The following is a 20,699-nucleotide window of genomic DNA, read 5'->3' as shown; positions in this document are numbered from 1 at the left end:
GTGCTTGCTATGTTCAGCCTCTTTTCAAATCTCCTTCCTTGGTTTCTCATTGCCTCTGTCATTAAAATCTTCTATTGTTGCCTACGAAGCCTCCTGGCGCAACCTAACTCTTTGTTCCCTCCAAAAGCATGTCTTAATTTCCTCCTTTTCCTCTCATGCTGGGTCTTCTTCCACACAGCCCCCATATATCTGGCACTGTTCTACCTAGTCCCTAGCCTGGTCTGCCATACCTCCATGCCTCTTCCATGTGCCATATAAATCCTAGGTGTCGAGGGTTGCCAGTTTTGGTTGGATGTATTCCTGGAGGTTTCATCACATGACGTAATCTTTAATTAAAGGTTAATCTTTAATTCCTGGAGGCTCCAGGACAATCCTGGAGGGTTGGCAACCCTACATATCTGTCTGGAAGGTTCTGAGCATGTTGTTAGTGTTAAACCAATAAGTTGGTTTCATGGCTGTGGTTATCATTTGAAATATCTCACTAGGGATGTGTATTAAGGCTTCAATCTCTTGGCACTGTGAGACTTACCAACATATGTAAAATTATCTGGTATTGTCACTCATTAGATAAGATGAAATTTGGTTTGTATAGGAAGTAGTTTAATAATTCTATTGTTTGGGATAAAATGAAGGTTTTATTGAAACATTCCAAGTTCAAGTTGGGAATTAAATCTCAGGAAGGAGCTTTCCTTTTATTCAAAGTAATCCCAGTTTCTGTATGATCTCTTTCTCTTTAGAGATTATATATAACAATCCACCTTCAGCCAAACTTGGGTAATTAGTAAAAGTTCTGCTAGTTTATATATAATGCTTGGATTGATTGAAATGTGTGTACTTTGCTTTGTGAAAGTTCTGAAATTGCTTCAGTTGTATTAGCCATGTCTAATTGTGACTGTCTGGAGGGGGAAAAATAGCATAAAATGGCACTACATTTTTATTCAACTTCTGTCAAGATGGTTGTGACAGATGGTGTGTAGCCTGTCCTATATGAGTTCTGCCAGCTGCATAAATATTGATTTTAAAAAATGGCGTTCTTCAGTTTAAAAAAACAGATCTTGAGAAATACGTACGTCTGGATGGAAATGAAGTGCTGTTAAGTGTTGATGAAACCCTTGTTGATAGGAGTGGCTAATGGACATGCATGCAAGACTTGGGTAGAACAGCAACACTTTGTGCAGAAATCAGCATCTGAGCGTATCTGAAAGGGTCTATTGGAACTGCAGTGTTACATACATTCCAAAGAGTGGGAAATAAGGAATACACCTCTACCCCGATATAACACTGTCCTCGGGAGCCAAAAAATCTTATCGTATTATAGGTGAAGCCATGTTATATTGAACGTGCTTTGATCCGCTGGAGTGCCCCTCCCCCCGCCAAGTGCTGCTTTACCACATGATATCCAAATTTGTGTTATATCAGGTCGCGTTATATCGAGGTAGAGGTGTATTTGTTGATTTTTGGGGAGAATATATGTTAAAAATGTTCTCTGGAAATATTCTTGTATTAGGAAGAAAATTTGTGTAGCAGAAACTATTTAGAGCTGGGTATTCCTTGATTAATACATGGTTATGATACTCAAGAAATAATCTGATGTAAAGGTGGATGTCCACATGAGAGGACGGCCTAACTACCAAAGACACAGACACTTTCTGGAGCATCTTTAAAGAGCTTGTCTTGTTCATCTATACATCTGTCACATGAGGAGGGATCACATTTTTTAGCATACTAACTTCTTGTGCTGGTGAAGCAGTATTTCCCATTGTATTTCTTTAGCTGCATGCTGTTCTGTTTTTATAGCTGTCTCTTTGTAAATTTGACAGTACAAAGTTTCTATTGAAATCAAAGTGAATTGGTTATCTTATTTGTCTGGGTAATGTGCTCTGATGGAACTTTGTTCCCTAACCTCTAGAAGAGTAGCTGACTTAAAAGGCCAAGGGCACAGAAAAACTGTGATCTCCCTCCAGAGTGATGCTACAGATTACAGTGGTTTGTGAGGGTTACAAGGAGGCTAAGGCGTTGTTGCAGTCTTTGTTGTAGGGACTCTGCCATGTCAGGTACTTTAAATCTGTAATTTAGTGCAGTATTTCCTTGTTAAGTTATAGTCTGTCTTCAGCTAACCTTTGTATCTTTTACTTTCTTTGTGTTGAATGTAGAAAATTTTAAAAATTGAAAATGTTGAATATAAAACAAATGGGATCCTCTGTAAATAAGAGGACAGGCTAAAATGTTTGAGTCTGCTTACAGATTGCTTCCAAAATATTCTTTAGTACAGCCAGCATTCTCAAGTATTTAAGCTCACTCTTTGCAGTGACTTGCTGTCTTTCCAGGTTCTAAGCTTTCGATTCAGAGGAGTTATTTTGTACATAATTTCCTGTCCTGATATGGGTAAACCAGCAAAAAAACCATTCATAGACACTTACATTATCTTGTCAAGTTTTGGGTTGTTTTGGCCATCATTATGCCAGTGGTTTGCTTTTTAGATGCAGCTTTTTCTTTTGCCATGAATGCAATACTGAATTTATGCTTTGGATGGAGTACACATATCTCACAGCAAAGAATTAACATCTCATTTTCTATTTTCTTCTTCTGTAAGTAAGCAGAGCTTCAGTCAAACTCCTGCCAGTACTGATGTCCACTCACAAAGATCTGTTCTAATCAGAAACACCAGACCAAGTTCATTTGATGTCCTTTTGTTATAGATTTCCCTCCCTGCTCCCTCCAATGGCAATTTGTAAGTTTGTGGTTGATGTGGCTTTATACAGTTTACTTAAATTTCCAAAATGCTTTGTTCTTTCCCGACTATTGAAATCTTTTTTTTTTTTTTTTTAATTCAGGTCTTTTATAGGCAGGTTTTACACAAGCAGTAAATTACTTGACAAATACTACTTACCATTTTGCACAAACAAAAAGAATGCTGCTCTGGTGCCTCTTGAATAGCTTGATTAGGAAAAGTGAGCAAGTCCAGTGTGCATGTGGGGCAGAACTGCTGGATGTTTTCTGTTGAACCTGTAGTTTTTGTTGAACTGTTTAAAAAAAAAAAAAAATGTACAGTAGAGATGATCAGACATTAACTTGACTTAGTTTTTTCAAACTGAGGGTGAGATTTTGATGAAAATAGGTTTGGCTAGTGGGTTTAGTTTAAGACTTATTCCTATTCGAGAAAGCCGAAGGCTTTTATAGTCAGCAAAAACATAAAAATATTTGCTGTGGGTCAACAGTGTCTCAAAGTAAATTGGGCAGTCTTACAGTAGAACCTCAAGTTATGAACACCTCAGCAATGGACGGTCGTTCATAACTCTGAAATGTTTGTAACTCTGAACGAACATTATGATGGTTCTTTCAAAAGTTTACAACTGAACGTTGACTTAATACAGCTTTGAAACTTTACTATGCAGAAGAAAAATGCTGCTTTCCCTTTATTTTTTTACTAGTTTGTTTAACTCAGTACTGTACTGTATTTGCTTTCTTTTTTTTGGTCTCTGCTGCTGTCTGGTTGCGTACTTCTGGTTTCAAATGAGGTATGTGGTTGACTGGTCAGTGCATAACTCATTTAGTTAAAATAAATACAATTACATATAAGAGATCCAAGTTCATACTGTTTTGTGATATAAGCACAATCTGTACTCTTTATATTGCTTTAAAAAAACTCACCAAAAAACCCAACAACCCCAAAACACATTCCTGATGTAGTCTCTTTTGGGGCAAGATGCTTCGCAATTTGTGTGAAAATAGGCCATGCTTAAAAAAAAAAAGTAAAATATGTACAGAAGACTTGATGCTGAAGTGGTAAATTATAAGTTGCAGGTTGTGTATAACAGAATTTCCTACACTTTAACCACATAGGAACACAGATTTCAAATGTTGAAGTAAATGGACTAAACTGGTTTCAACTGGTAAGAAGTGAGTAACTTTTAGCTTTAACATCAAAACAAGTGTGTTTTACATTTAGATTGGTGATAGTTATCTGCTATACACTTTCTTACGGTTCTATAGTTAAGTCCTTTAAAGGGCACTTTTATTCTGAAAAATGCCACTATAAACAAAGCCTTATGAGGTTCTATGTTTGAGAGTTGATAGCTCCGTATCAAATTTGCTCAATTGATAATTGAAAAGATATTAAACAAACTGCCAGTCCTACAGACATTTCTTTGAAAAGTAGCTTTTTCAGAGTTTTAGGTATTATTCTGACCCACATTCCAGTACTTAGCAAAGATGTGGAAAACCTCCATGGCACCAGTTGCAACAAGAATAGAAGGGTTTGAATGGCATTGACAGTGGGGAAGAGTGAATTGCAATTAAGCTCTGGAAGCTTGAAGTGCCAGATTTCTAACAGTCAGTGGGCAATCAATTTAGAGTTGGAAAATCCATAGCAGAGAGCATTGTGATCCAAATACGTAAGGTCATTGATTGTCTCTGACTACACAGGATTGTGACTCTCCATAGAGTGCAGGAAATAGTGGATAGATTTGCAGCAATAGGGTTCCCGTAATGTGGTGAGCAATAGATGGTACACACATCCCTATTCTGGTGCCAGCCCACCTTGCCACGGAGTACGTCAACAGAAAGGGCTACTTCTCAATGGTTATGCAAGGGCTGGTGGATCAATTGGAGCATATCATGGACATCATTAATCAGGCTACTGATTAAAACAGACAGATAAACTATTATATTTATAGTCACTAAGGAAAGAGAGAGAGGTCTCAAAACTCCCATAAATACCTTTAATAAGATATAATAATTGTCACTTCTGGCTTTTGTGTGTGTTATTGCAGCACCATTCTTTAGCTCAAACCATGGTGAGTACAGCCAGTCATAGTGAGGATGTGTGTGTGTTCTGGTACATGGAAGCTTTAAAAATTGGGTATGGTATAGGACAAGTGCAATCAATATTGGTAATATTTTCATTGGCGGACATAAGCTTGGCTGATATCTCACTCCTGAGGGTGACAAAGGCATTAAAGGAGTCAGCTGCTACTGGTGGCCTAAAGGTGTTAGCCTCTTTACTACGGTGGTGCCATCATTGCAGAGTGGTATGGGAAGGTCTCCTGTCATGGGGGAAGAAACAAGGCTGCCATTCCTAGAAATGTTTGAGAGCAAATTGTACGGTATCATAATGAAAGTTTCATTGAGCTCCCAAGGGGACAAAAGGGACTTCCCTATTCATATAAACAAAGTACATTTGCATGGCTTTTGCTGCCTGGCCCAACAAACCAAAGAATTGAAAAGCGGATGTTGACTGTTTCTTCTACCTCCGCCCAAGCACAGAACACTTACCTGACGTGGATTGTGTAATCAGGCTGCCATGCTACTTTTTTGAATTTATTCTCTAATATTTTATTTTCTAACACATTGTATCTGTAAAGTAGTCAATCAAAAGTCAATGCCTTTGTTTCTCTAAAGTTGTGAATGGGATGAGCACCATTTTTAAATGGCAAAGAAGGGTGGCAGGCAGTTGGGGAGAGGGAAGGATAGCGGTAGATGAGGTTTTGGGTAACAAAAAGGGGGAAATTCACTATGAAGAATAATTCATGACACTTATAAACTTACCTGAGCTCCCTTTCCCTTCATTAGCAGGTTCCTCTGTGCTCACCTGGCAGAACTGGCTTTTCTCCAGAGGAGTTTCAAACAACTTCTAACTTGTGGCATGGGTCTGACTTGTGGCATGTTGTACCCACAACTGTTGTGGCAGGCGTCTCAACCTCAGGCTCTTCTAAAGTGTTCAGTCATATCGGGGTGCTGGTGGGATTCCTGCCGGGTATGGGATGCCGTTCAGAGTCTGTGGGACGACATTAGATTTCTTGTTGCCTGCCCTCACCTTCTGATATGCCTGGGGTAGTTCCTTCACATTCATCTGGCACTGCTGCTGATCTCTGTTGTGCCCTTTTGCCAGCATCCCCCTTGCAATCTGCTTGTAGATGTTAATGCTTCTACAGCTGGTCAGTAGCTGTGCCTGCACTGCCTCTTCTCCTCACAGGCTGAAGAGATCCAACACTTGTTGACTGCTCCAAAGAGGTGCACATCTAGTAGCTCTCCGTGTGTGGAGCTGGCATGTTCGGATGCACACAACAAGGGTAGGCTGGTAGATGTGCCAAGATGATCAGAAAAAGGCTTTTCAGAAACTCTAAGGGTTTTAAGGGAGAGGCGAGGGGGATCGTTTGGCAGCTGGGCAGTGGTGTTCCAAATTGTGAACAGAGCGGCCACTGTCACGGGGACAGAGGAATTGTCGGACAGCTGCTGGAGGGCTGTTGGCGTCCACAGATCATGTAATGTATATGCTCTCTGAGAAGCGGTAGCTAGGTCAATGGATTTTTCACACACCTCTGAGTGATCTAGCTCAGGCAACCTAACTTTTTAGTGTAGACCAAGCCTTAGGGTTTGAGCATGCTCTAATCTAATAACCCTAACATTGTTAGTTGAAGCAGATATTTTCATGTAGCATCAAAATAACAGAAGTTTCTTTCCATTTATTTGCATACTTATCGCCCTGATCATGTAAGATATTAGTAACTTTGTACATGTGTATGTGATGTTTGGTATTTTTTCATGGCTTCTATAGTTTGTTCTATGACTGTAGCTCTCAAACTGTGGGTTGGGACCCCAAAGTGGGTTGCAACACCATTTTAGTGGGGTCATATAGGCTGGCATTAGACTTGCTGGGGCTGAAGCCAAAGCCTGAATAGTGCTGGGTGGTGGGGCTCAGGTTACAGGCCCCCTACCTGGTGCTGAAGCCCGTGGGCTTTGGCTTTGTTCCCCCCTGAAAAGGGTGATGAGGCTTGGGCAAGCTCAGGTTTCAGTCCCCACTTCTGGGGTTGTGTAGTAATTTTTGTTGTCAGAAGGTGCAATGAATTTTGAGAACCCTTGTTCTATGAAATCAGCTGCTATGCAAAATTAAATTGATAGGTTTTATCTTTGTTTGTTTGTGGTAGTGTGAAGTGTTCTGTCCTGGAAAAATAAATGAGCACATAAATCTACAAGGCTATAAAATGATTCTTGATATTTTAGGCCAAATTTAATTATGCCAATCAATCTTCGCACAAAGGGGATGTCTAGGGTTAATTTTTGAATATTCAGAAGCATGATATTTTGACAGTAATCCTAGTTTCCCCTTTTTTGTTGAGCTTTATTGGATCTTAAAATATCAGGAGTTGTCTCAGGTAACTTCATATTTATACACAATACTTAACCTATCAAAGTATAGAAGTGGTATTTTTGAATGAACAATAAGTTAGGTGCTCTCAGATAGAGACTTGTCAGGAGAGAGTGCTTCAGATGACATTGAATGCAGAAAAGCTTACTCACTCTTGTGACTGGGCAGAGAAGATGCTTTGTAATGTGGGATATTTTAGGTGCCTGGGCAATACATATCAACCCTGGCTTGCCACCTGTCTTCCTGCTGATCCTTGATACCTTTGAGACTTCTAACACACACATCAGGGGTGTGTGTGTGTGTGTGTGTGTGTGTGTGTGACATTCCAGAGCAAACCTCATTAATAAAAATGGTCTGTTTAAAACAGAAAATTGTTAAATATTTGCTCCTTGATTTCTCTAATAGATATCTAATTTTCTGGTTATCCTGGTATAATTAGTGAATTAATGACTTTCATTTCTCTGTTGTCATTTTCTGTAGCTTAGGTCCTCAGAAAATACATGGTTGGGCTAATGAATACCTTGTGTCTAGTAAAAGAAACTTCAGTAAAATATTGAATTATACTAAAAAAGACTGCCTTGTCTGCTCAAAGATTTTTTCATTAGGCATCTAGTAACTTATTCCAGGGAGTTTGTCAGCATTTATAAATGAAAGGGCTGGGTAAGGAACCCATTGCCACCATTATATTCAGCATTTCAGTGTATTAATAAATTTGGCTTATTGAATGTTGCTGTTTGTTTGAACCTCCTTAGTAAATGGCTTGAATATGTTGTAGTGCAGGGGTAGGCAACCTATGGGACGTTTGCCAAAGCGGCACGCGAGCTGATTTTCAGTGGCATTCACACTGCCCATGTCCTGGCCACCAGTCGGGGGCCTCTGCATTTTAATTTAATTTTAAATGAAGCTGCTTAAACATTTTGAAAACCTTATTTACTTTACATACAACAATAGTTTAGTTATATATTATAGACGTATAGAAAGAGACCTTATAAAAAGGTTAAAATGTATTATTGGCACGTGAAATCTTAAATTAGAGTGAACAAATGAAGACTCGGCACAACACGTCTGAAAGGTTACCGACCCCTTGTGTAGTGAATATATTGCCTCGCACAGACGCAGAGGGAGAGGAACCCCTCACTGAGCCCTGGTGGGCGGAGCCAACCACCCCCCACCCCCCGGAAGTTAGAGAGCGGGACAGGAAGTATAAAAGGGGGCCTGGGAGCTCAGTTGGACGGCAGCTGCCAGAGGAGCCAGACACATCCTGCTTGCTCCTGAGCTGGGAGACTGCCGCCGGCTCCTGTGGAACCAAGAACTGGCCAGAGCCGCCTGCTGACCCGACTGTGGAGAAGTGGCCAGGATTACCACAGGCCTTCTACCCGGACAATCTGGAGGACTCCCTACTGATCCACGTACACCCTGAGGGGGAGTTAGGAAGTGGCTCTGCAGCGCTGCCAGAGATTAGGTCAGTGTGTTGCGGTCAGGATCCCCGCTGACCCAATGGCAGATCGGTCTGCCACTGGTAGCGTCCTGTGTCTCCCCTGCTATCCCAGCCCTGGGGCCGTAGTCTCCCCCTCTCTCGGCCACGGAGCCAGTGTTTGTCAGAGATAGGATCCCCGAACCCCTTGCTGCTCTGCCCTGGTTACAGGCCTTGAGATATTGACACTTGTTACCCCGCCCTGACTAAGGGTTTGGGCTCCCTCATTGTGTTTGCTGCTCGGCTTTGAGCACAGGCCCAAGCCCCAGACTCGTGTTGCCCTGCCCTGGCTCGGGGCTTGGGCCATCTAACTGTGTTCACTGCTCAGCCCTGACTGCAGGACTGAGCTTTAGACTCCTATTGCCCTGACTGAGGGCCTGGGCTAATTAACTGTTTATTGCTCACCCCCTGAAAACAGGCCTGAGCTAGAGACTCCTGTCGCCCCGCTAATTCCCCCTTGTGGGCGACGTAGAGGTGTGTAGTGAGGCGGTGTGGCCTCACGCAGACCTAGACGGAGAAGAACCCCGCTGCTAGACCACTACATATGTCTTGAATCGTCTGTAAAAATTTGAATTCTGTTTGCCAGTACAGTAATCAAGAGAAAATAATGGCTTCTCAGTCAGATTCGTTGCAGATTCTTTTGGGGGGGGTTCACTTAAGGATTTGCAGTGTTTGGTTTAGAAAATATGGGTTTTGTTGTTTCACTACTAAAAATCCTGTTTTTACCATGTCTGTAGGAGTTAATGGAAGGTCATTGTATGTGTTGGAAAAAGGGATTATCAGATGCCAGGCACCTCATCTGTGAATGCAATTAATCCCATATTGACCTGTTGAACTTCTGCTTCTACTCATGACATCTAAATATTATTGTGCTAACATACTGCCCTTTATATGCCTATAATGGCACTTGTGAAATGTGTTGAGTTGAATTAGAGAATTTACATTTGTGATTCTTCGTAAGAAATATGTTGGTTATTGTTAGCTGCGGTTTGTTATACATTAATACCTTTCAAGTTTCCCAAAACTCAAAAGAGAGAGAAACTACACTCATTTTACGCACTGCAGCAACCTGACAGATAACCTTCCAAAAGTTGTTCTTGCCAGTATCAACTATAAAATATATTTAAACAAATGTTTTAAAATTTAATTTGAGACTGCTGCTAGCATCAGGCACTCAGAGGTGACAGTTCGTCTCTAGCAGTTAGAAGCCCAGAGTTTCCAGCTGGATTAACCTCAGACTAACTTTACTGTGAAAATGTCCAGTGATTGAATCATCACAAAAAATACATTTTGGGAGGAAGTGACCAAAATCCATTATTTGCCAGAGTTTTAGCTAATTTCAACATTTCCATTGATAGGTCTCTGTGATCTCTCTTGGTGATTTTGTGCCATTGTCTAGTTGAATCTACCGATAAGAGCTTTCTTTTTTTTTCTTACTACATTGTTGTGTGTTCATTTAAGAGGTCACTTAGTCTTTTCTTCTCTCAACTCCCCCAGTCTTTTTCTGCACTTCAGCTATCCAGCCAGCAGCATCCTATTTTTTGTTTCATTAGTGCTGTTGTTACTAACTGTAAAACTTTGCATTTTTTATATTAAATTACAGTTTTGCAAACTCTTATTTTGGGATTGATAATAGATATGTGTATAAATGGCAAGCTGGACCAGATCTTATGCAAATCTTGTGTCATAATACTGTAGCGCAAGCTGTGTTCCTCACTTTGGCAGAAAGCTAGTGAGCTGCTAGGCCTGTCCCCTAAATAATCACCTTTGCATTTATTATATCTGAGTCCTGTCTCTTCTCTATTGTGGGGAACACCACCACCAGATTGAATAATACAGCTATTTTTTCCCTTGTTTTATAATTTATCATTTGTCTCTCACCATGCCCAAGGTTTGAGGTAGACTCTGAACCCACATTTGATCATACCCATGTATGAGAGTGGATCCTGTGTTGAAAACTTCCTAATATCCTTTTAGCAATGATGCCTAAAAGTGAGCCATGCTATTGTGCTGTGCAAAAGACATGGTACATGACATCACTTACATTCTGCTTGAACTTTAAAACTATGCAGTGACATCTAAATTCAGTGTATACTTTGACTCCCCAGAAAACCACTGAATATGACATTTGTATATTCTGTCAAGTAAGGCAACAAATAGGATAGACACTAAACACGCTATCTGTGTAGGCTAACTGTCACCTGTAAATTGACTAGTGCTGACAGAGAAGATATCAAATACTGTAGTCCTAAACTGCACCTCCTTGAGGCTTTGAAGATGAGCCTTACGAGAAACACATCTGTGATGCTCAAGCATCTACTTAACATTATACTTTTGAAATGTCAGAATTACAAGCATCAGTTACTGAGGTATTAAGCTGAAATCCAACACAATTTAAATGGTAAAACCTTAAAGGTAACATATGAGGCCGTGACTATGGGTCTCAGCTGAAAGCATGATATGTACTGTTAGGATGGGCAGAACTGCAGTGGTGTCTACTCTCAAAAAGAACGTTCCTCCTGTGCAGCTAGAGGAGCAGTCTATCCATCTTGCTGTAAGACCACTTTGTGTGCTACTGACTCTCCCAGCATGAAGAAACCAGAAAACCTAAAGGTTCCAGAACATCTGTATCTGAACAGTTCCAGCATAGCTGAAAAGGGTATGTACATAACACAGACAAGAATATTTCACACCATCACTGACTGAAATCAGTGTTGCAACATCTCTGTCCACGTAATGATTGATTGAAGATGAAAGATTGATTCTGGATGAAAATAAAATACTTGAACTGACAGTCAAATTTTCCGGTACGGTCCCTGACACTGTTAAATATATTGTGAAAGTTGCAAGTTACAGCACTACATTTGTAAAGCAGTATGTTACAGTACAAAGCACACACAGATTCTTCAACTGAAGACGGCCTCTAACCTTGGACATGGTCACAATGTGAAGATAGGTTTACTAAAGATCTTCGGATACTTAGCACCAATTGCTTTAGCAATATCCAAACCACTTGACATGGTATCAGGAAACTCTGACTTCCAACTAAAGCTCCATATTGACACCACTAGTTGCTCAGTGTCATCAGATGATTCCATTTTGCATCAGAAAAAAATGTGGAACAAGATGATAAAGGAGAAGACTCCACAGAGTGATATAGACATTTGTGATTTTTATTAGGGCTGTCAAGTGATTTAAAAAAATTAATTGTGATTAATTGCTAGATTAAAAAAATTGCGATTAATTGCAGTTTTAATTGCACTATTAAACAATAATAGAATACCATTTATTTAAATATTTTTGGATGTTTTCTATATTTTCAAATAAAAGCTCGAGGCATGGAGTGGGGGGGCTTCAGCTCCCTCACCGCTGATGCCTCCCTCCCCACCCAGAGGTATGGAATTAATGCATTAAAAAATGAACATGTTAATTTTGTTTTCAGTTAATCACAGACATTAACTGTGATTAATTGACAGCCCTAATTTGTATACATGTGTACATCATTTTCACAAATAGGATAGTTTGTTTTTTGTTTTTAACTTTAGTTTAAATGAGGGAGAGTTGCAGTGTATTCAGCAATCCATCCCATGATATGTAATCCAGGACATACGCTTATTAGTGTCACCATTCAGTTTGCCTAAACTGTTTCTCCATCTGAGAATCAGAGAGCTACAGGTCATTGGCCTGCACTCTAAATAAAGAATCCCCGTTGTACTGGTTTATAATGGAGCCCTGTCTGTATTGCCCCTCACAAATAAAAATATATATCACTTTGTTTCGTATTGTGTAGTTGTCTCCGGTTTGAATCTAGCCAGGTCAGTGCCTTCGTTAGAAGTAGAGGAGTAAAGGATTTGGGTGAGCATAGAGGTTAAATTACCATTTTACCCTTGAGGTGGTCCCTGTAGGTCAGGTTTGAAGTATATTAGTTGATACTGTGTACTTGACACATTTATGTATAAACAGTGGACCTCAATCTTCGGAGTTATCAGTCTGGTTTAAGATTAAAAAAATCAGAAATGATCTAACAGTGACTATGCTTAAACTTTGCTTTTGACTGATAGCGTAATCATGTGACTTCGGTGTTTGGAGCAACCTCTATATTTATATATAGGATACCTAGGTGATGCTGCAAGTTATGAGGGAACATTTGTTGTTTAAGTCAATTGACAGGTTTAAGCATGGTGGCAACAGTTAATACAGTTTTTAAGTGGTTAAGTAGGATGTCTGGAGAAGAGAAGACTGGGGTTGGTGTGTGTGTATGGGGAAATAAGTCTTCAAGTACATAGTTCTTCTTAACCCTGGCGGATAGGACAAGAAGTAATGGATTTACATAGTAGCAAGGGAGACTTAATTTATATATTAGGAAAAACTTCCATATATACATTACGTTATATATTAGGAAAAACTATAAGGGTAATTAAGCACTACAACAAATTACCTAGGGATGTTGTGGAATCCCCATCACTGGAGGTTGTAAAGAACAGGTTAGACAAACACCTGTCAGGGATGGTCTAGAACAGTAGTTTTTAATCTGTGAACACCTGGGGGGTCTTTAGGCTATGTCTAAGGGGTCCGCGAAGGGTGACTATGAAAGTAAAGTTTCAGATCCCACAAAAGATGTTCTGTTTTTCTGATCAGTGAAAAGTATGTGAATACCCCACGTACAGGTCAAAACCTGAAAGTGTTGTCATTACCATAGAAGCTCACAGTTTAGCGCCCTTTCTCACGCTGTGTCAAATGCTGTGCTGAGCACATGCAGTGTTCATAGTTGAATTCTTTTCAGTCAGTTTTCGGTCTAAAACTTCTATGGCAGGGGTCTGCGGACCACAGATGGAATTTCCAAAGTGGTCTGCACCTCAATTTGAAATGTTTTAGGGGACTGCATATGAAAAAAAGGTTGAAAACCACTGGTCTAGATAATACTTAGTGCAGAGTACTGGACTAGAGGACCTGTCGAGGTCCTTTCCAGTCCTAGATTTCTATGATGTAAGGGGGAAAAGGTTGCATGACAGTTAGATATAGATATAGCCTTTTCTTCTGGAGATCTGGGTTTAAAGAATATTTTGTTCAGAGGTAAAAGATGGCTAGGTTTCATTCTACTCTCCATTTTTGATCATTACAAATCTGAGCTTAGGATGGAGGTGTACTTAATATAGCAGTGCGTGGAAACTTCTGGAGGGCTGATTCACAGTATACTTGGCCCAGGCTAAAGCTTCTAGCTTCTATCACTTTCATGAAACCCAAATTTACCCACAAAATATTAGAGAGATGTAAATTGAGTTATTTTCGAATGTTGTCATTAATAGTGCTTTTCAAAGAGATGGCTGACAATTGTAAGCTCAAATGCCAATTTTAATTAACTTCCACGTGCAGCATATTTTGCAGGTTATACTGTACATGTGAAAATTTTGAGCTTTCAGGCTCCTATGCCAAACAAAATATGTGCAGCTTTCTTTCAAAGAATTTCAGAGGCTGAGTAAAATACTGTGATTAACAGATGGCCTGCAAAAATGCATGTATTATGTTACAACGTTTCTGTGCTTAAAGTAGCTACAAAAGTGGTTACAAGATAATGTTAATATAAAATGTGTAAATGCTTTCTTTATTTCGGTGTTGAGGCGTTTTCTTCACTGCAACTGTTTGTTCACTGAGGTTGTCTACACAGAAGATGCTGTACCGCTGTAGTGCTTCAGTGTAGATGCTGCCTACATCAGCAGGAAGAATTCTTCTGTCAGCATAGGTAATCCATCTCCCCAAGAGGCGTTAGCTAGTTCGGCGGAAGAATTCTTCCATGGACCATTGACCTAACACTCTCTACACAGGGACTTAGGTTATGTCTACACTACCACTTATATTGGTATAATGTAGGTCGCTCAGGGATGTGAATAAGCCACCCCCCTGAGTGACACAAGTTACACTGACCTAAGTACCAATGAGGACAGTGCTATGCTGTGGGAGAGCTTCCCCTGCCAACATAGCTACTGCTGCTCGTTGGGGGTGGATTCATTAAGTGAATGTGAGAGCTCTCTCTCATCGGCTTAGAGTGGCTACACTAGAGAGCTTACAGCGGCATAGCTGCGTCATTGTAAGCTCTCTCATGTAGCCATAGCCTTAGGTCGACTTATCTGCACCTGAGAGTCGTAGCGATGCCTGTGTAACTTTTCAGTGTAGATCAGCCTTGAGTTACTCCACTTAAGTCTGGTCTTCACTAGAAAATTAAGTTGGCATAACTACATCTCTCAGGGTATGGCGATGAATTACCTACGCCAATGGGAAAATCACTCCTGTCAGTGTAGACACTACCTACGCAGAAGTGCTGTCGCTGTGGCAATGCTGCTGTGGCGTTTTAAGGCTAGACAAGCCCTTAGTGGGAGGGATCGCACTGAACCATCTCAACTGCACAGAGTAATTGAATTAGCAGATGATAACTTTTTGTTGTAATTGGGTCTGTTGCATCACTACTTCATTACTCCAGAGTCACCAGCAGTTGAGCTTCAGCACTGACTCCCTCAATGGGCCATCTAGCTTGAGTTTAAAGCACCATTTATCTTGAGCTACAGATTTTTGTGTGTGGAGGGGATTGGATTGGTTGCAGAACTTGAGTTATTGTTCGAGCTAATGCTGCAGTGAAGACAAGCCCTAGGCTCCAGATCCTCAGCTGGTATGAATTGGCATAGTTCTGACTTCAGTGGAGCTACATCAGTCTGCACCAACTGAAGAGCTGGCCCTGAATGTAAAATAGATTAATAGATTTTTCTTTTAACAACAGAGTCATAGCACAGACTGTGCTGTTTGTAAAACGATAAATTGCCGGTCTCTTGTTCTGAAAAAGTTTGGCTGCTAATGATTGTGAAATGGTTAAAAATCCTTGTTGCGTTTGGAGATTTCTAATGTCAACTGGCCAGAATATTCTCTGTGTAGATTCAAATTGGCATTTTTGGTTCTGTTCATAGAATTGCCAAGATGCTGCAGAATAAAACTGATAGTATTACAGATAGTTTCACTATTGCCATTCGCAAATCTTTTGAGCTGTGAAATTGTCTGGTTGTTTATCAGTTGTAATGCTTCATGCGCTTGGGAAAACTGAGCTGAAGTCATTCACAGGGAAATGGAGTAGGGAAAAAGATGGATCTCCATAGCAGCCAAAAGGCTTTGGAGTGGGGAAAGGAGACAGATCTCTCTCTCTCTTTCTCCCCCTTTCCTGTCCTGTCCTTTTCTCTTGGGGTGGGTTGGTGTGGATCTTCAAGTACCTCAGACTTACACTAGCCAAAGGATATGAAAAGCCCTAGAGACAGCATTCTACCCACGTCCCATCAGCTGGTCGTAATGGAAGGAAAGTTGGGGAGGGGACATCTTACCATGGCATTTTTCTGCAGAGACACCCCACCTTGTGTTCATAGTAGTTGTCAAATACATTAGTCAATTCCTGCCATTGCTGGGGGCTGCTGGATGGGCAAAAAACTGTCTGGCCAGTGTTTTCTCCCTTTTGATCATGAGCTGGGAAATAGAGTTGTTGGTGTGGTTGAGCAGCAGCTGCCATCCCTTTTCCTAGGAAGCAGGCTGGGAGAAAGAAGGGAGCTATGTAGACAGCCATTGTTGAGTATGTGGGCAAAGAGGAACCTACTAAGACTGGGAGGAGGATGTATTATGTTGATTTTGGGGGATGGGTGGTGACAGACTAAAATATTGCATATATGTTGACATAGGTATTTTTTGTGAAGGCTAGCAAATTCAGTCCTCAGGCAAGTGGGTTTCAGGAAAATTTTTCAGGCCTGGGAATAATAATTCCTGGAGTAGAGAGACAAGGTTTACATTCAGTGTTTCACAAAATATTTGCACTCAAGTAGATCATTTACCAATTTGGTAACATTATAAGAATCTGAATCATTCGGCTAGTATCTCTATAACAAAGGCACATATCAAAGTTTTAAGATTAACCTATGTGAAAAATACGTAGAGTGAGCGGCAAAACTTCTTTAGATTCTAAATATAGCTTAGTATTGGGGCATGGAGACTAGGCCATTTCTAAAAACAATGAGGAGTCCTTGTGGCACCTTAGAGACTAACAAATTTATTTAGGCATAAGCTTTCGTGGGCTAGAACCCACTTCATCAGATGCATGAAGTGGAAAATACAGGAGCAGGTAAAATACATGAAAGGATGGGAGTTGCCTTACCATTTGTGAAACTCTTTAAGAGGGGGAAGAAATGAAACACAGAAGTACAATATTCAGTGTCTTTTGTGGCAGCAGTCAATTATTTTAGTATTACACCTCTACCTCGATATAACACTGTCCTCAGGAGCCAAAAAAAATCTTACCACGTTATAGGTGAAACAGCGTTATATCAAACTTGCTTTGATCCACTGGAGTGAGCAGCCCCGCCTCCCCTGGAGCACCGCTTTACCGCATTATATCCGAATTCGTGTTATATTGGGTTGCGTTATATCGAGGTAGAGGTGTATTTAATATTTATATCACTGTAGTGCCCAGAGGCGCTGATCAAAATGAGGGGTCTTTTTTGCTGGATGCTGTAGAAACAAATGGAGACCGTGTCCTGGTTCTCAGTTATCTTATGATATCGATGCACGAACAAAGAGAAATAACTTGAAATCATAGTAGAACCAAGGTACCTGCACTGAGAGCTATTTTTGTGGCCATGCTGAGAATAGGCATTGCCTATCTTTTGGCATATGTTTACATGAAAGACTAGAGTTCAGAATCTCTGATTTGTTTCTCTTGCAACAGTTGGCATTTCTCATATCTTAAACAATGCTTTTAACTGTGTTCCTTGAACTAATGAAGGTGTTTGTGATGTCCTCTGCTGTTCCAGGAGAAAAGCAGAACCCTGAGGGTTTGACTTCTTAGCAAGTTATTAATTCTAAATCTGTTTTAAAATGTCTGTGCCTGTGTTTAATTTTTAAATGGCAATCTGCTGGTTTGGGATCTCTAAATATTTTTGGTGTCAAATTTTCATGTTCAGTTGTCTGAAAGTTGAAGAAAGTGAGGACTGATTAAAAAGGGAGAATGAAGAGTACAGGCAGTCCTCGACTTAACAACATTCAAGTTACGACGAACGGCACTTATGATGTTTATAAATTGACATCCTGTTTCGACTTTATGACGTCAGTTTCGACTTTACAGCGCTCGATCAGACATTGTTGCTATGGAAAAATCAAGTTACAACGTTTCGACTTAAGACACGATTTTTCAGGAACCGACGACTGCCTGTATTCAAACTTGTAGGAGTATTAAGGTTTTTTTTATAAAATGTACTACTAATTGAATCATTTTAAAGTGATTTTTCTAGTATGGTAATTTTGCTACCATTTTAGGAAAACAATTACAGTTCATCCATTGTGAAAACTCACTTCCATTTTAAAGCCCATTTTTAAAGCCCATTTAAGCCCATTGAGGTCTGAATAATTGAATATTCTATTTGGCAGATTATTTCAGGCATTTACTGCAAGATCTAATTAAAGCACACAAAGTTGAGCAAGGAGTATTGCAATTCTGTAATGAGCATTTTGCATGTGTAAATGGATAAATGAACAATCATGAATTTAAAAATATTGTGAATTTTTTTTGTTTTAAGTACGGGTGAGTGCTTTGAGATCTACTGATGAAAAGCACTTTAGAAGTAGGCGTGGCAGAATTTAACATCCCTGTGGTGGGAAAAACATCTCAACAGCCCAACACTGTGGCATTTAATTTCAGAAAGGGGAACTATGCAAAAATGAGGGGATTAGTTAAACAGAAATTAAAAGGTACAGTTACTAAAGTGAAATCTCTGCAAGCTGCATGGATGCTTTTCAAAGACACCATAATAGAGGCCAAATTTAAATGTATATCCCAAATTAAAAAACACAGTAAAAGAACTAAGAAAGAGCCACTGTGGCTTAACAACCATGTAAAAGAAGCAGTGAAAGGTAAAAAGGCATCTTTTAAAAAGTGGAAGTCAAATCCTAGTGAGGTAAATAGAAAGGAGCATAAACACTGCCAAATTAGGTGTAAAAATGTAATAAGAAAAGCCAAAGAGGAGTTTGAAGAATGGCTAGCTGAAAACTCAAAAGGTAATAACAAAATGTTTAAGGACATCAGAAGCAGGAAGCCTGCTAAACAGCCAGTGGGGCCCCTGGATGACCGAGATACAAAAGGAGCGCTTAAAGATGATAGTCACTGTGGAGAAACTAAATGGATTCTTTACTTAAGTCTTCACTGCTGAGGATATTAGGGAGATTCCCAAACCTGAGACGGCTTTTGTAGGTGACGAATCTGAGGAATTGTCACAGATTTAAGTGTCACTAGAGGAGATTTCGGAATTAATTGACAAACTTAGCAGTAACAAGTCACCGGGACCAGATGGCATTCACCCAAGAGTTCTGAAAGAACTCAAATGTGAAGTTGTGGAACTATTAACAATGGTTTGTAACCTGTCCTTTAAATCAGCTTCTGTACCCAATGACTGGAAGATAGCTAATGTAACGCCAATATTTAAAAAGGGCTCTAGAGGTGATCCCGGCAATTACAGCCCGTTAAGTCTAACGTCAGTACTGGGCAAATTAGTTGAAACAATAGTAAAGAATAAAATTGTCAGACACATAGAAGAACATAAATTGTTGGACAAAAGTCAACATGGTTTGTGTAAAGGGAAATTGTGTCTTAATCTATTAGAGTTCTTTGAAGGGGTCAAGAAACATGTGGACAAGGGGGATCCAGTGGACATAGTGTACTTAGATTTCCAGAAAGCCTTTGACAAGGTCCCTCGCCAAAGGCTCTTACGTAAATTAAGTTGTCTTGGGATAAAAGGGAAGGTCCTTTCATGGATTGAAAACTGGTTAAAAGACAGGGAACAAAGGGTGGGAGTAAATGGTAAATTCTCAGAATGGAGAGGGGTAACTAGTGGTGTTCCCCAAGGGTCAGTCCTAGGACCAATCCTATTCAACTTATTCATAAATGATCAGGAGAAAGGGGTAAAAAGTGAGGTGGCAAAGTTTGCAGATGATACTAAACTGCTAAAGATACTTAAGACCAAAGCAGACTGTGAAGAACTTCAAAAAGATCTCACAAAACAAAGTGATTTGGCAACAAAATGGTAAATGAAATTTAATGTGGATAAATGTAAAGTAATGCACATTGGAAAAAATAACCCCAACTATACATACAATATGATGGGGGCTAATTTACCTACAACAAATCAGGAAACAGATCTTGGAGTCATCGTGGATAGTTCTCTGGAGATGTCCATGCAGTGTGCAGCGGTAGTCAAAAAAGCAAACAGGATATTAGGAATCATTAAAAAGGGGATAGAGCATAAGACGGAGAGTATCTTATATCGATGGTATGCCCACATCTTGAATACTGTGTACAGATGTGGTCTCATCTCAAAAAAGATATACTGGCACTAGAAGGGCAACTAAAATGATTAGGGGTTTGGAACGGGTCCCATATGAGGAGAAATTTTAAGAGGCTAGGATGTTTCAGCTTGGAAAAGAGGAAACTAAGGGGGATATGAAAGAGGTATATAAAATCATGAGTGATATGGAGAAAGTAAATAAGGAAAAGTTATTTACTTGTTCCCATAATACAACAACTAGGGGCCATCAAATGAAATTAATGGGTAGCAGGTTTAAAACAAATAAAGGGAATTTCTTCACACAGTGCACAGTCAACCTGAGGAGGTTGTGAAGGTTAGGACTATAACAACGTTTAAAAGAGAACTGGATAAATTCATGGAGGTTAAGTCCATTAATGGCTGTTAGCCAGGATGGGTAAGGAATGGTGTCTCTAGTCTCTATTTGTCAGAGGGCGGTGATGGACGGCAGGAGAGAGATCACTTGATCATTACTTGTTAGGTTCACTCCCTCTGGAGCACCTGGCATTGGCCACTGTCGGTAGACAGGATACTGGGCTAGATGGACCTTTGGTCTGACCCAGTACAGCCGTTCTTATGTAATTAGATTTTTATTTTGTTGCAATTTTAATGATTGATGTTGATTTTTATTTAAAAATTTCCCCTGATTTTTAACCATTCTAATTTTCACAGTTGCATGAAATTAAGGGTGGGAGTTAGGGCAGTG

General features: G+C 40.0%; 1 protein-coding gene across 7 annotated transcripts in view; it reads left to right on the top strand.

Annotated features, from left to right (window-relative positions):
- The window catches only part of ABI2 (abl interactor 2), a 119,470-nt gene that overhangs the window by 26,586 nt on the left and 72,185 nt on the right, over positions 1–20,699 (top strand). The gene's annotated exons all lie outside the window — the stretch shown is intronic.

The sequence above is a fragment of the Mauremys reevesii genome, linkage group 11 (assembly GCF_016161935.1).
Source record: "Mauremys reevesii isolate NIE-2019 linkage group 11, ASM1616193v1, whole genome shotgun sequence".
Classification (NCBI taxonomy): Eukaryota; Metazoa; Chordata; order Testudines; family Geoemydidae; genus Mauremys; species Mauremys reevesii.
This window is presented reverse-complemented; position numbering and strand designations above follow the sequence as displayed.